The sequence below is a fragment of the Neofelis nebulosa genome, chromosome X, assembly GCF_028018385.1.
Source record: "Neofelis nebulosa isolate mNeoNeb1 chromosome X, mNeoNeb1.pri, whole genome shotgun sequence".
Classification (NCBI taxonomy): Eukaryota; Metazoa; Chordata; class Mammalia; order Carnivora; family Felidae; genus Neofelis; species Neofelis nebulosa.
The window spans coordinates 18,217,152-18,231,917 of record NC_080800.1 but is presented as its reverse complement, the minus strand read 5'-3'; the positions used below and the strand labels follow the sequence as shown (position 1 = coordinate 18,231,917).

Here is a 14,766-nt window from a genome sequence, read left to right as displayed (position 1 = left end):
GATAAATACACATTGGGGTTCCTGGGTGGCTCAGTTGGTTAAGCGCTCGACTTCGGCTCAGGTCATGATCTCACAGTTCGTGGGTTTGAGCCCCACGTCAGGATCTGTGCTTGACAGCTCAGAGCCTGGAGCCTGCTTGGGATTCTGTGTCTCCCTCTCTCTATGGCACTCCACCACTCACGCTCTGTTTCCCTTTCTCTCAAAAATAAATAAACATTAAAAAATTAAAAAAAAAGATAAATACACATTACTTGAGCTCACTCACATCCCATTCATCTAAACTCAGTCACACGACCACACACCTACCTTCAAGGGAGACTGAGAAATGTAGTATCTTGGTGGGCAGCCATGTGATGAGCTCACGCTCACAGGGGCTCTGTAACTAAAATGTAGAAAGGGATAATGGACACAGGGAACAATTAGCAAACTTTGACATTTCTAAAGCCCTGGCCATCTAAATAAATACCCATGCATACCTTTATTTACACACATAGAATACATTAATCTCTCCCCTCAGGAGACAACCCAAAGTGTAATCCAGGGGCACCTAGACACTTTTCCTGTCTTGTGTTCCATTTTCTTTCCTTCCTTGACTTCTTTTGGACTGATAATTTTATTCTTAAATTTTTTTTAATGTTTATTTATTTTTGAGAGAGAGAGAGAGAGCATGAACAGGGGAGGAGCAAAGAGAAAGGGAGACACAGAATCCAAAGCGGGCTCCAGGCTCTGAGTTGTCAGCACAGACCCTGACGGGGGACTCGAACTCACAGGTCATGAGATCATGACCTAAGCCAAAGTCAGACGCTTAACTGACTGAGCCACCCAGGTGCCCATGGATTGGTAATTTTCATCATTCAATTTTAAAGTCTCTTTTAGTTTAGATATCCTCGACTTTTCTTCTATTCTTTTGGTGGTTATCCTAGTTATAGCATGTACCCTTCACTTATAAATATCTAATGCTAAGTGATATCTTTCCTCCCCTCTAAATGTGAGAAATTTAGAATATTTAACCCCCTCCTAAACTTTTATGCTATTATTGTCATGCATTTTAAATATCTATTTCCACAGGACATCATAATAACAGTTTCATAGTCAATGTTCATTTAAACTTACCCATGTTTTGCTGTTAATTTTTTCTAGTGGTTCTTGCTCATGGTTTTTTATCTCTTATTAAGACTTAGTTATCTTTGACTATGTGCTAGAAAAATTATTTGTAGAAAAAACTGATGCCCAGTTTAATGTTTCTTCTAGAGAGAATGGCCATTTGCTTTTTCCAGGATCACTTTAGTTCAAGTTCAAGATTTGAGATTTTCTTAGCAAGCCACTTCCAGTTCACCCTTACTCGTAGGGGACTGTGTGCATGTGGAACAGGGTGTGGTTTATCAGGTGTCCACCTTTGTCAGGTCCTGATCTGACTTTTGTCTCTCTAATCCCATAAGTTTGCCTAACAGACAGCTCACCCTCTCAAATGTCTCTTCAGGATCAGCTAATGACCCTAAGGTAAACATGTTTGAAAATGGCCAGGCTCACCCCTCTGCATTTCCATTTTCTTCCAGATCTCATCCTAGTAATTTGTGAATGTTTTGTTAGCTTTTTTATTTTATTTTTTATTTTTAAAAGTTTACATCCAAATTAGTTAGCATATAGTGCAACAATGATTTCAGGAGTAGATTCCTTAGTGCCCCTTACCCATTTAGCCCATCCCCCCCTCCCACAACCCCTCCAGTAACCCTGTTTGTTCTCCATATTTAAGAGTCTCTTATGTTTTTGTCCCCCTCCCTGTTTTTATATTATTTTTGCTTCCCTTCCCTTGTGTTCATCTTTTTGTCTCTTAAATTCCTCATATGGGTAAAGTCATATGATATTTGTCTTTCTCTGACTAATTTCACTTAGCATAATATCCTCCAGTTCCATCCACGTAGTTGCAAATGGCAAGACTTCATTCTTTTTGATTGCTGAGTAATACTCCATTATATATATATACCACATCTTCTTTATCCATTCATCCATCGATGGACATTTGGGCTCTTTCCATACTTTGGCTATTGTGGATAGTGCTGCTCTAAACATGGGGGTGCATGTGTCCCTTCGAAACAGCACACCTGTATCCCTTGGATAAATACCTAGTAGTGCCATTGCTGGGTTGTAGGGTAGTTCTATTTTTAGTTTTTTGAGGAACCTCCATACTGTTTTCCAGAGTGGCTGCACCAGCTTGCATTTCCATTTTGTTAGCTTTTTGATGCTTCTAAGAAGATTTTTAGTAAATTATGTTCAGCAGGAAGGGTGATCAGAATTAGCTAGTGTGCCATTACTGAAATTGGAAGTATTACTTCTTCAGAGTTCCTAGAACATTTCTCAAGATGGGGGTCCATGGACCAGGTGCATCAAAATCACATTATGCTTCTTAAAAATTGGGATTACAGGGCTGCCATCTCAACTTCATTCAGAACCTATGGCACCAAAACCCAGAAGTCTGCCCTTTTGGAAAGTTCTCAGGCTCTATTTATTAAGACTTAAGTTTGAGAAATCTTGCCCCAAAGCTCAGCACAACACTCTTAATAATAGGCATTCAAGGAATTTGACTTGATTTTTGTTTTAAGGTCATGTAGATCAGAAGAAAGCCAAATACATGACTCAGTCAGAATTTGGTTAATGCTTACATCTCCCATCTCCTCACCATTTGAAAAAATCCTCAAGACAGGATGATCCTAAGGAGGAATTCTCAAGAACCAAGACCCTATCTAGAGTCAAAGTCTAATCCTGTCACATTCACTTGTCTCAGGAGTAGCATTCATTTTGATCAGTCATGGATGGCAGGTACTTGAATGTGCTTGTTAGTCACTAAGGCAAGGTTTGAGAAAGAAATTAAGGTTACCTTAAAGATATCTTGACCCCCAAATCTACTGGTGAATCCATTTATGAACTAGCCTCAAAAAAGAAACCCAAAAAACCCAACCTGTTTTTTTAAGGCTATTTTATAATTGGATATCAATTATAAATATTAAGATATTTCCCCCAATATTATTTGGCTAAATAAGAAGTTAACACCATGTTGGTCTTCAACATTATTTTGAAATTTTACTGGTCCAAAAAATCTGTAGATCTTGAAATCACTGACTTACAGCTCCTCAAGCCACTCCAGTTTCCAGTAATCAAGAAAGCCCTTGGCCTGCTTGTTAATGTTTCTGCAAATAGCAGGCAAATCTGCATTCCACACTGTCAGGAACATGATTAATTATCTATTTGGATTAGCCAACAAAATCCATGCTCCTGTGTTTGTGACACGCTTACTTAAATTTCTTAGCTTTGGTCATTCTTTTGAGTTACAATGCTTTTTGAAATGTTTGTCTTTGCTTTCCTGCAGGACAAAAAGGAAAAAAAAAAGAAAAAAAACCAAACCAACCAAACAAAACCCAATGCCGACCAGTTGCTGACAGACATTTAAAGATTTCTCATTGCTGCACCAACATGTGGTCTTAGGTTTCTTCAACCTTTAAAGGAAAAGCTTTGAATGAGTTCTTGTGTTTTCCACAGCTAAATAACCTTAATATGGAAACGTGCTCATGTTACACACCATAGACATCAATAGAAAGTTTCAGAAAATTTGAGCTTTTTAATCAGATGATCTAGTGCTCTACTCAGAAAATAAAATTCCATGGGGAAACTGCTAGTCAAGATAGACTTTGTTCTTTTATAATCTTCATTTTCTTTCATTGGTCTGTAATCAAGAGGATACTTCAATAACCATCTGAATAGGGAGGATGGGATTAAAAATGAGCGGTTATGAACTTTTTAAAAACCAGATCTGTTTTGGAAACTACTTTCAGTTGGAGAGTGGTTTATATGTGAACTGTGCTAAAATCCTTAAAGGTAAGCCAACTCTGAATATGCATTACTGATGAAATCATGTTTGTCACTGTGGTAAACTAATAGGATAGCATATGTTAAGTGGGCTGTGGTAACTTATGTAACCTATCGTTTAAAAATCATCACATGCCCTTATGGTTTCATTTAACCTGATTAATCTGCTTTGGTAATGGAATCATTTATACCCAGTTAGATATATCTAGATTATGATGCTAAGGAAAGGGTAATTTGTGAGTAATAAGATATCTCTAAAATCTGTAGGTTGGGGGCAACATCACCATTTTAGGTTTTTAAAGATACCTATTCATTTGTGTCTCTAAGGCCAAAAACTGGCCTTGCTTTAAGCCACATGTTTTATTTCTGTAGACTCTTTATAAATCCATTCGTGGCTCTTTATTTCATCAGCTTCCACCATACTGAGTTTGTATCTGATAAGGTGGGTGGAGTGTATGCAACACTTGATAATGTGAAGAAAAATTACCCAACACTTGGAACAAAAGCAAAAGGATGACTGTTTGTCCTTTGAATGTTGGACTAAAGCTTTATTTCAAGGTCTTTATCTAACAGGTCCACCCAAGGATTATTTAGTTCTTCAGAGGAATGCACTGTTGCTTGATTAAAGCTCAGACATGTTAACTTGTAGATTTTTGTCCAGGAGAGATGCAAAAGATTTCTGTGCAGAATTTCTGGTTTTATGGTCCTATTTTGCTTCTAATTTAGCAAACTTATTTTAGCATGCTTTCCCTTTTTGAACATATAAATCTCTGTCTTTCAAATTCTCCTTTGTCCCAGATTTATCATCCTCCTTCTTTCTTCATTAATGCATAAAACCTGTGACACGTAATCATCCTATATTTTCATTACGGTCATGTTTTTCAAAGTTAAACTTTGTCTCTATGAAGAAAAGGAGATGAATCTCACCAGCCTTTCAAGAAAATGAATCTCCTTTCTTTAGTTCATGCAATTTCACCTCTCTGGGGAACATATTTTATAGGAATTATGTCAATGCATTTTGATTCTCCCCTTTAAATCCTATTTCTTGTTAGCCTTCTGATAGAGTCATCAAGCTTACTGTCCCAAGAAAGAAAGGACAGACAGGTGCTGCTCATAACAGAGAGGCCATTCATCCGCTTTGAATTTCAAAGCTGATTTTCTTCACTTTTTTTTTAGTAAGACAATGTACATAAAACCCAAGCTTTTTGGAGAAAGGGATTTCCAAATGACAAAGCTTCCTTTTTAATACATAGGGCCTGAGTGTAGAATGGAAGGGAGACACTCCAGGCTGTAAAGAATGAAGGGAAAAGCAATTCTGGGTCAGTTATAGGGGAAAAGGGGAGTAGAGTCTGGGAGGGAAGTCACAAGACACAACTGTCCCGATCTCCTCCCAGGTTAAAGTACTAGGGCAGAAAGTAGGTTAGCTAGGTTGCTGGGAAAGCAGAAGACAGAAGGGGTGAGGTCTGGATTGTGCTTTTCTTTGGGAGGATTAACATCTGCCCTTTGCCATTTTGAGGTCATGAAAGCCACACTCCCTCTCACACCTGGATGTCTTCTTGGAGAGGAGCTTAGGGAGGGGTAGAAATCTTAGAGGTTGAGTTCATAAACAGAGTTATCCAAGTACAGACTGTTCACCTACAAAAACATTTTAAATTATAGGATTGAATTGAGGTTAATAAATTGGACTTGGGGGGTGCCTGGGTGGCTCAGTCAGTTAAGCATCTGACTTTGGCTCAGGTCATGAGCCATTTGTGTGAGTTCGAGCCCCGCGTTGGGCTCTGTGCTGACAGCTTAGAGCCTGGAGCCTGCTTCAGATTCTGTGCCTCCTCTCTCTACCCCTCCTATGCTCATGCTCCCTCTCTCTCTCAAAAATAAAAAAAAACATTAAAAAATAATAAAAAATAAATTGAACTTGATCTTGTCCCTCCTCCCAGCTTCCACCTAGAATATGGAAGCTTGTTAAGTTAGATCAGAGCAGACTTACATAAGAAAGCTACATTTTTAGCCAAGCTAAGGATATTATGAGTAAATTTGAAAGGTTGTGTCAGGGAGGAAAAATTTCTTCTGCCCTTCAAGATCCTTCTAGCTGGACTAAGAATCAAATTGACACGAGACAGATTGAATTTTTTTTTTTTTTTTACATAAGGTCCACACCCAGTGTCGGGCTTGAACTCATGACCCCAAGATCAAGAGTCACATGCTACACTGACTGAGCCAGCCAGGTGCCCTGACATGAGACAGATTAACAGGAATAAATCAAATTTAACTCCATAGGTATGGGGGAATCCACAGACATGGAAATTCCAAAGATAGTCAAGCAACATGAGGCTATATGAGCTCAGGAGCAGGGTAGGGGTCTGAGGATACAAAGGGGGAGAAAAACTTATTAACAGAAAGGTGAGAGGAGTTTTGTTTTGCAAAAAAAACAAAGTTGTCTTATTATGTGGATAAGTTTCTTAGGTAGAGAGGAATCTCTGTAAATAGCTGTCTTTCTGGTACCAGCAGGCAGTTGAGGGGGGATAAAGAGTTTTTCCTTACCCTGCTGGGTTTTGATTGCTTTTGACTCGAAATAATGTTCATGCCAGAGTGGGCCATCTTGGAGCGTACTGCCCTTGGCCCCTGTAGTTCCCTCCTCTGACACTTCCCTTAAGCTTCACGTATAAAAGTTGAGCAGGTAGATCATTCTGTCTTGGTGGACCAGTCCTTGCAATAAGTCAGTTCAGTTAGACCCATTTCAGGAGACAGTGATGCAGCTGTGTTCTCAAAGTTGGGCCTATGGTTTAAGCAATCAGGTTTTAAATAAGAGGCATTTCTATGGAAACAAAAGAAAAAAAATGGTTAATGATTGGATCAAATTATAAACCAGTTTGTGAGTTCTGAGGGTATCCAGTTGAGATTTCTAGATGTCAAGCCTGAATCATCTGTGGATAGAGTGACAGCAGGTGGTGGCAGTCTGATAGATTTTCTCAGTTTATAGTTCAAGTGTTTGTAGTGATCTTTTTTCATTTTTCTTTTTTTTTTAAAGAGAAGTTTATTTGACATTCTTTCTGTTAGAATTACATACTTATGGAAACCTAATTTCTTTCTTTCTTTCTTTCTTTCTTTCTTTTTTTTTTTTTTTTTGGTAAGCTCTATACCGAATGTGGGACTTGAACTCACCACCCTGACATCAAAACTCCTTGGTTTCACTGACTGAGCCAGCCAGGTGGCCTGTGGTGATCTTTGTGAAAGGCCCACAGAGCAACAGGCATAAAGGTTGTCTGTATGGGAGCTACTGTGGAGATTTCTCTGAAGTTTACATTAAGTCATTCCTATTTAGTTCGCAGGGCTTCAGGAGAAAGGATAGTCTTAGTTCTCAAATGTATCCAACTCAGAAAGATGGGAAAAGACTCAGAAATGTTACTTTGGAGGACAGTAGCCAGGCATTGGAAAAAACTAGAAGAAATCAGAATCTGGTCTAGTTTATAAGAAACAGTATTAGAATCTAATATTTACTTGGTGTGTTATTGAAACATATTTTCTCTCTATAATCACCCTCATTCTACCAAAGATAGCCTAATTAATACTAATCTATTTGCTAAATAAGTCTAGTTTCAAAACAACTTGGCCTGATCATTTATATAAGTGCAGTGAGAAGATCAGTTGAAGGGCACCTTGGTGGCTCAGTCCGTTAAGCCTTTGACTCTTGATTTCAGCTCAGGTCATGATCTCATGGTTCATGGGATTGAGACCCATGTCGGGCTCTGTGCTGACTGTGTGGGGCCTGCTTGGGATTCTCTCTGCCTCTCTCTCTGCCCTTCCTCTGCACACAAGCTTACTCTCTCAAAATAAATAAATAACTTGTAAAAAAGTAAAATATAAGAACATTCGGGGCGACTGGCTGGCTCAGTCAGTGGAGCATGAGACTCTTGATCTCAGGGTTGTGAATTTGAGCCCTATGTTGGGTATAGCGATCACTTAAAAATAAAATCTTTAAATTTTTTTTTTTTAATCTTAAAAAAAATATATAAGAACATTCATCTGACAGTTTCTGAATTCTGGAGACATTAGGTAGGAACAAAAGATAAATGTTTCAATTTGTTCACAAAGGTATATTTTATCAAATTGCTGTAAATCAGTAAGCTTAAGAGAAAAAATATTTTTAAGTTTATTAATTTTGAGAGAGAGTGTTCACAAAAATGGGGGAGGGGCAGAGAGAGCAGGAGAGAGACAATCCCAAGCAGGCTCTGTGCTGTGAGTGCAGAACCAGAACCATGTGAGATCATGACCTGAGGTGAGATCAAGAGCCAACCAGTCAGTTTCTCACCCTATGAGAAAAAAAAAATTTTTTTAATTGGAAAAACAAAGCATTTTTTTAAAGAGTCAGCAACATTTTAAACAGAAGTCATGGGGCCCCTGCGTGCCTCAGTTGGTTAAGCATCGACTTTGGCTCAGGTCATGGTCTCACAGTTCATGAGTTCCAGGCTCACACTGAACTCTCTGCTGTCAGTGTGGAGCCTGCTTTGGAAACTCTGTCTCCCTCTCTCTGCTCCTTCTCCGGGTGTGTGTGCATGTTGGCGTGCTCTCTCTCTCTCTGTCTCAGAAATAAAACATTTCTTAAAAAATTAAAAAATAAACAGAAAGTCATAAAAATTACAATTACTTCCTCACTTCGTTGAGTCTCATGTTATTAATTTTTATTCTGCTTAAATCCAGTTTTCCCTCTAGTTTTAGAAATTCTTAGTTCAGTTTAGGATCAGTTTAGGATCGTAAGGTTATCAGAAACCTATACTTTGAGGTTTTCTATGAATAACTTTGAATATGAAACACATTTGCAACATCATCAGAGTAAAACAGTAACTGTAAATGACCAGACTTAAAAGTGGCCATGGTCAGAGATGTAATTACAGTTCATTACAACGTAATTGACAAGAAAATTTGGTTATGGGGTCACCTGGGTGGCTCAGTTGGTTAAACATCTGACTCTTGATCTTGGTGCAGGTCATAATCTCATGGATTGTGAGAATGAGCCCTGAGTCAGGCTTTGTGCCGACAGCGCAGAGCCTGCTTGGGATTCTCTCCCTCCCTCTCTCTCTCTGCCCCTGCCCTGCTTGCTCTCTCTCACTCTCTCAAAAATAAATAAACATTAAAAAAAAAAGGAAGAAAATTTGGTTATGTCTGTGATACACAACATTTCAAGTTTGATAACATACCAGGACTTCAGATTTCTAGGAGTTTCATACAGTTTTTAGAATTATCCTAATAACATTTATACACAATAACATCTACACAAATATAATCTTAAGAGGGTTTAGTATCACTTATTTGACAAGGCTTCTGATGTAATTTAACATACTAAATAAGCCTAATTTGTTTAATGTCTCATACAATCTTTGAAATGTTCCAGGAACTCTCTGGAACATCTTGGTGAGATTGGGGTCAAAAGACTTAATTTTAGACTGTGATTTTGGGAAGTATGTCAAAAAACTATTAAAAGGTTTGAAAATGTGATTAAATAAAATCATAAAATATTATGAAACAATATTTATCCATTTAACCAAAGTGACAATAAAAGGTATTAAAGGCAAATACGGAAGGTTACATAGTAGTGAGCAAAATTTAGCTTTTTTAATATTAAGACTCAGTTTTTTTTAAGTAATCACAGACCCAATAAAAATAGGAAATTATTTTGACAAAACACAGAATCCTTGGGTTTTTTAGGCAGATACCTTTAACGATAAAGAAAAACTTTTGTTTATAATTTCTTATTAAGAGCAGATGAATAGGGATGCCTGGGTGGCTCATTCGCTTGGGTGTCCGACTTCGGCTGGGGTCATGATTTCACGGTTTGTGAGTTCAAGCCCCCAGTCAGACTCCATGCTGACAGTTTCAGGGCCTGGAGCCTGCTTCTGATTCTGTGTCTCCCTCTCTCTCTGCCCCTCCCCTGCTTGCACTCTCTCTCTCAAAAATAAACATTAAAAAAAAAAAAACAGATAAATAATAGTTCAAGAAAACTTTGTCCTTTTAACAAAGAGAAAACACAATTTTAATATTTGATATTAAAATTCATTTACTTACTTAAATTTATGTTAATCTTAGCCAGTACTGACCGCACGTAAAATTCCTTTCAAAAGATTCTTTTTCAGTAAATCTTTTACAACTGTTTTTACATTCACATTTTGTCCTCAGTTTAAACAACTGGCCCCATTTTAGGACGAAATTATTTTCTTTCCCTCAACAAAAGTGTATTTCTATTTCTTATGCTACTTCTTACCAAAAACACACATCTTATTTCCCTGCAAACAGAGTTGTTTCCCTGATTATTTCCAGTAGTCTTATTTACATTTATTAGAATTCAGAACTTTTAGAAACCTTAGTTTCTAGTGAAAACGAAGTAGTAACTGTGAACCATCAGTTATACGATTATTCTTTGTATTAGCAACTTGTGAATACATTTCCTAATTTTTATACATGTGCTTTATTCATAGTACCGTATTTAAATAAAGCACAAACCAAGTTTACTAACAGACCCATATTTATCTTTAGTTTCTCTGCGATAAGACAAAAACAGATAAACTTATGTTTCATACTTGATGTTTTATTATTTTATCTTACTTTGAAGTGATTTAGGTAATCAATAAATTTAACCTAACTCATTATTTAACAGCACAATTTTAAAGTTTCATGTTATCAAAGATTTTGGAGCTACTTAAAAGTTTACTTACCTTTTTACTTTATTTACATCTATTTATTTATTTATTTATTTTTATTTTTTTTAATTTACATCTATTTAATTTACTCGTTTCTAACAATTATGTTTAGATTAGTCACAAAACTTTATGAGGCATTAGACAAAGTCAACAATGATTGTGGGTGTTTTTTTGGACAAATTTTGCAATAGAAATAATGAATTTATTTGACTTTCAGTGAACATAGGCAGACTAAAAGTTCTATATTTAATGCTAGTAACTCTAAAAACGTGTATTTTAATTTAACCAACAATCTTAAATTAGCTTTAATATTGAATATTTCCCCAGATCATGTGAACCTGAAAAACATTTGGGTTAGTTTCTGTCTTTCTGAGTTTTAAATGTCCAATCCTATAAGTGCTTACCTTCAAACCAACCACATAGAGCTTTTTTACAAGTTAATTTTGGCAAGACTATCGAGAGGTAGCAAAACTATTACACATTTACAACATATATGGACACACATACACAGACAAGATGCAATAAAAAATCTTATAGCTTGTTTTTACTAATCTTTGTGGAGAAAACATTAGGAGCTCAATTTCCAAATGCCACCATTTTTTTTTCTATTGAAAAATTTCTCCCCAGAAGTTGCATTTCAAAAAATGACTTACATCCTAGAAAGGATGAGAATTGAACATTTACATCACAAAGGCACAGAGTATACAAGTTTTCTCCAAGGTTGAGATTTGGAACATATCTGCCTGTTATCAGAGCCACTAGAGTCTGGGCTTAAGAGCTCTATCAGCAGTTTGCCTTTTAAAAAGGCCTCTCCCTCCCCAATCCCACACTGACACACAGCCCTTTTTTTCCCCATTCTTGAGTAGGCACTGTTTACATTTTATTTTATTTTATTTTATTTTATTTTATTTTATTTATAATTCTTTAAAAATGTTTATTTTGGGGGGGGGAGGGGCCAAGGGGGGGGGCAGAGAGTCCAAAGCAGGCTCTGTGCTGACAGCAGAGAGCCTGATGTGGGGCTCGAACTCAAGAACTGTGAAATTATGACCTGAACTGAAGTCAGAAGCTTAACGGACTGAGCCATCCAGGTGCCCCTATTATTTTTTTATTTTTTAATTAAAAAAAAAATCTGAAATGCTTCATCAATTTGTGTGTCATCTTTGCTCAAAGGCCATACTAATTCTTCTCTGTATCAATACAATTTTAGTACGTGTGCTGCCAAAGTGAGCACTCTGTTTACATTTCAAAGACATAAGATTTATTTTGATTTCAAGGGACAGAGAATCTAAAAAAAATTTTTTTTCTCTTAGAATTTCAGGATAACTGTGATTTACAAATTTTCCTTTTTTCTCTTCAGTACAGGACAATTTTGTTCCAATATCCAGACCTTTTATAATATCTACAAACATTTTGAGAGGAATAGGTGAGGTTCAGGGAGTGGTAAAGATAGGTATGCTTTGACTTGTTTCTAGAGTTGCATTTCTGGTTTTGTAGAGATTTGTAAGACAGTTATTTTTAATTGTCTAAAGAACTAGATTATATCCTGAATATCAAGGGACTGGCCTATCTTTTTAACTAAATTTCCTTCTTTATATCAGGGAGATTTAAAAAGAAGTTTTTTTAAGTTTATTTTGAGAGACAGAGACAGTGCAAGTGGGGGAGGGGCAGAGAGAGAGGGAGAGAATTCCAAGCAGGCTCCTTGTGAGATCATGACCTGAGCCGAAATCAAGAGTCAGATGCTTAGCCGACTGAGTTACCAGGTGCCCCTATTTTTAAGTCTGATTTCTGTTATGTCATCTTATCAAGGGAGTCCTTAAGGCTTGCCACTATACTAATAAGACAGTTGAGAGCTCTCTATAAAGACTTTTTTTTAATATAGCCAATTTAAAGTATCCATCCTCCAGCCATTGATGAGCAGGATCTATTAACAGCGACTCAAACCAATAAGCCTTAATGGTTTAACCAGTGATGCAAGGCATCCAAAGAGGATATAGATTACACGGCCCCCATGATTCAAAAGTTTACTCCCAAAATTAGCCTAACAAAGCAAAGGCCTTCATTGTACAAGCGGTGAGGATGGTGTAGGGAAAATGGTGTCTCTAGTCCTCACAAAATGGTGAGATGCCTTTAAAGACTCCCTCATTTATGACACAGGGCAGGTGCTACTGGAATGGAACTTTCCAACACTGACAAGCAACTAAGGTTGATATAACAAAGGTTCCTCTGGGCTGGAACCTCTTATGACAAACTTCCCACAGTCGGTGAGGCGGAGGAGAGATATTTGGATCCCCAGTCTATTTGACTGATCCCCTGCAGAACTCTGGAAAGTGCACCCTCTGAATGGTGGAGACCAAAGAGAATATTCTCACTGGTCACAAAGTCAAGCTCTTGAAAGAGGACTTTGACTACTTCTATTTTGACCTCAAATTTTCTAATTGATTAAGTTCTTCTTTCTAGCTTATCTCTTAACTCAGACAGAAGATCCTGTGGGCAAAGCATCCCCTGATGGGAACCAAAACTAGCCCCTCTAGCAATAAGGACTGCCCCCGCCCCAGCAAGACCCCACCATGACTGACTCCAAGACAGTGATAGACTTGACCTTCACTGCCCACCTACAGGTACCCACCCACCTTTGCCCCACATTTTCCTTATATAAACCTGGAAGCGTTTGTAGCACTTTGCAGACGGTCTGAGATGCTAGTCTGCTGTCTTCTGGGTGGTGGCCTCACTGAAGTACATTCCTTTCTTGTTCCACCAGCACTCATCTCTCTGCCTCTGGATCTTGTTTGGGACCCCTGAAGCCAGGTGCTCTTGCACCCCTTCACACCGGCTACATTCTTAGAACATAGAACAAGATGAAAGGACAAATCTCTTATGTGCACATTAACAGCCTTGGCTAGGCCTTGGGTCTCTAGGAGCCACAGCCACCCTAATACCTAGGAGGGATGTGTGGGGGATTTTGTGTTGTTTTACAGTATATCTCATTGCATGGAAGTTTTCTTGAAATTTAGGGGTGACCTAGTGTCAATCTAACCCATTCTGTGACCAACTTTTCCTAACATGGGAGTCTTCTTGAGGCGGAGAGCACTCTAACACCTTTTAAGTGCTCGACCGGTGCCCACCAATTTTGCAGCTTTGGCTTCCAACATGTCCCTGAGCAACAGCCTTTACTTCATGTGCGCATCAAAGACACCAAAGACACAGAGGAAAACAAAGACCATCTCTGGGAGGAAATGGATCAGGAACCAAAGAGTACTCTACTAAATTTAACCAAAGAGTAACCTAGTCCAAGAAACTAGTTCCACAAGGATTTTCTCCTGCTAATCTAAATTAAGAAAGAGATAAAAAGACCTCTTACCACTCTGGCTCCATTTACCTCCACACATAGACATTCCAGGAGGCTGGAATTTCACCTGGTAAGAAATTTCACCTGCTGCCAGCTGAATGTAATTGTCCCAAGGATCTCTCAACTGCAGCAATGTCAGGTCAAGAGGTGTCCAGCGAGTAGAAAGTATACTGTGAAATGTGCCAACCGTTGGGGAGAAAGAAATTCCTCTGCCCTTCAAGACCCTCTAGCTGTACTAAGAATCAAATTGACATGAGACAGATTAATAGGAGAAAATCAAATTTAATAGTGAACGTATGGGGTATCCACATAGACATGACATTTGAGTTGTTTCCACTTTTTTACTAAAAAAACGTTAAGGTTGTTTATACTTTCTTGCTTAGTGATTAATTTCTTTATACCAATCATTCCCCTAGGATAATCTCTTAGAAGTGGAATTTCTGGGTAAATAGCTTTGATTACATGAGTTTACAGGATTTTGCTTGATTTCTTTCTTTCTTTCTTTCTTTCTTTCTTTCTTTCTTTCTTTCTTTCTTTCTTTCTTTCTTTCTTTCTTTCTTTCTTTCTTCTTTCCCTGTGTGGGCTCAAATGATTTTTTTCTTATGCTATTATAATCATGCAGCGAACAATGTTTCATATCCTATTTTATTTTTTACTGAAAAAATATTGCCCCATGTTATCACATGTGTTGTGTAAAACAATTTTTAAGTTTATTTTTTTAGTAATTTCTACACCCAACATGGGGCTCAAACCCATGACTGGAGATTGAATCACATGCTCTTCTGAGCCAGCAGAGCACCCCAATTTTTAATATCTTTACGTGGATATAAAGCTGACATAAAGTTAGTCAATTTAATCTACCCATTCTAC

At 37.7% G+C, this 14,766-nt stretch overlaps 1 protein-coding gene and 1 non-coding gene across 15 annotated transcripts in view; both read right to left on the bottom strand.

Annotated features, from left to right (window-relative positions):
- The window catches only part of MBTPS2 (membrane bound transcription factor peptidase, site 2), a 100,947-nt gene that overhangs the window by 27,881 nt on the left and 58,300 nt on the right, over positions 1–14,766 (bottom strand). For 10 of the 14 annotated variants that reach the window (XM_058713746.1, XM_058713745.1, XM_058713734.1 and 7 more), the window contains 3 exons: positions 13,909–14,131; positions 6,400–6,634; positions 307–382 (listed from right to left, as the gene is read on the bottom strand). The gene's annotated coding sequence lies outside the window, so the exon portion shown is untranslated. The remainder of the gene's footprint in view (positions 1–306; positions 383–6,399; positions 6,635–13,908; positions 14,132–14,766) is intronic. The other 4 variants (XM_058713737.1, XM_058713743.1, XM_058713738.1 and 1 more) reach the window with 3 other exon arrangements.
- Positions 11,674–11,781, bottom strand: LOC131503288 (U6 spliceosomal RNA). The gene has a single exon (XR_009257389.1). It is a non-coding gene; the product is annotated as a U6 spliceosomal RNA (small nuclear RNA).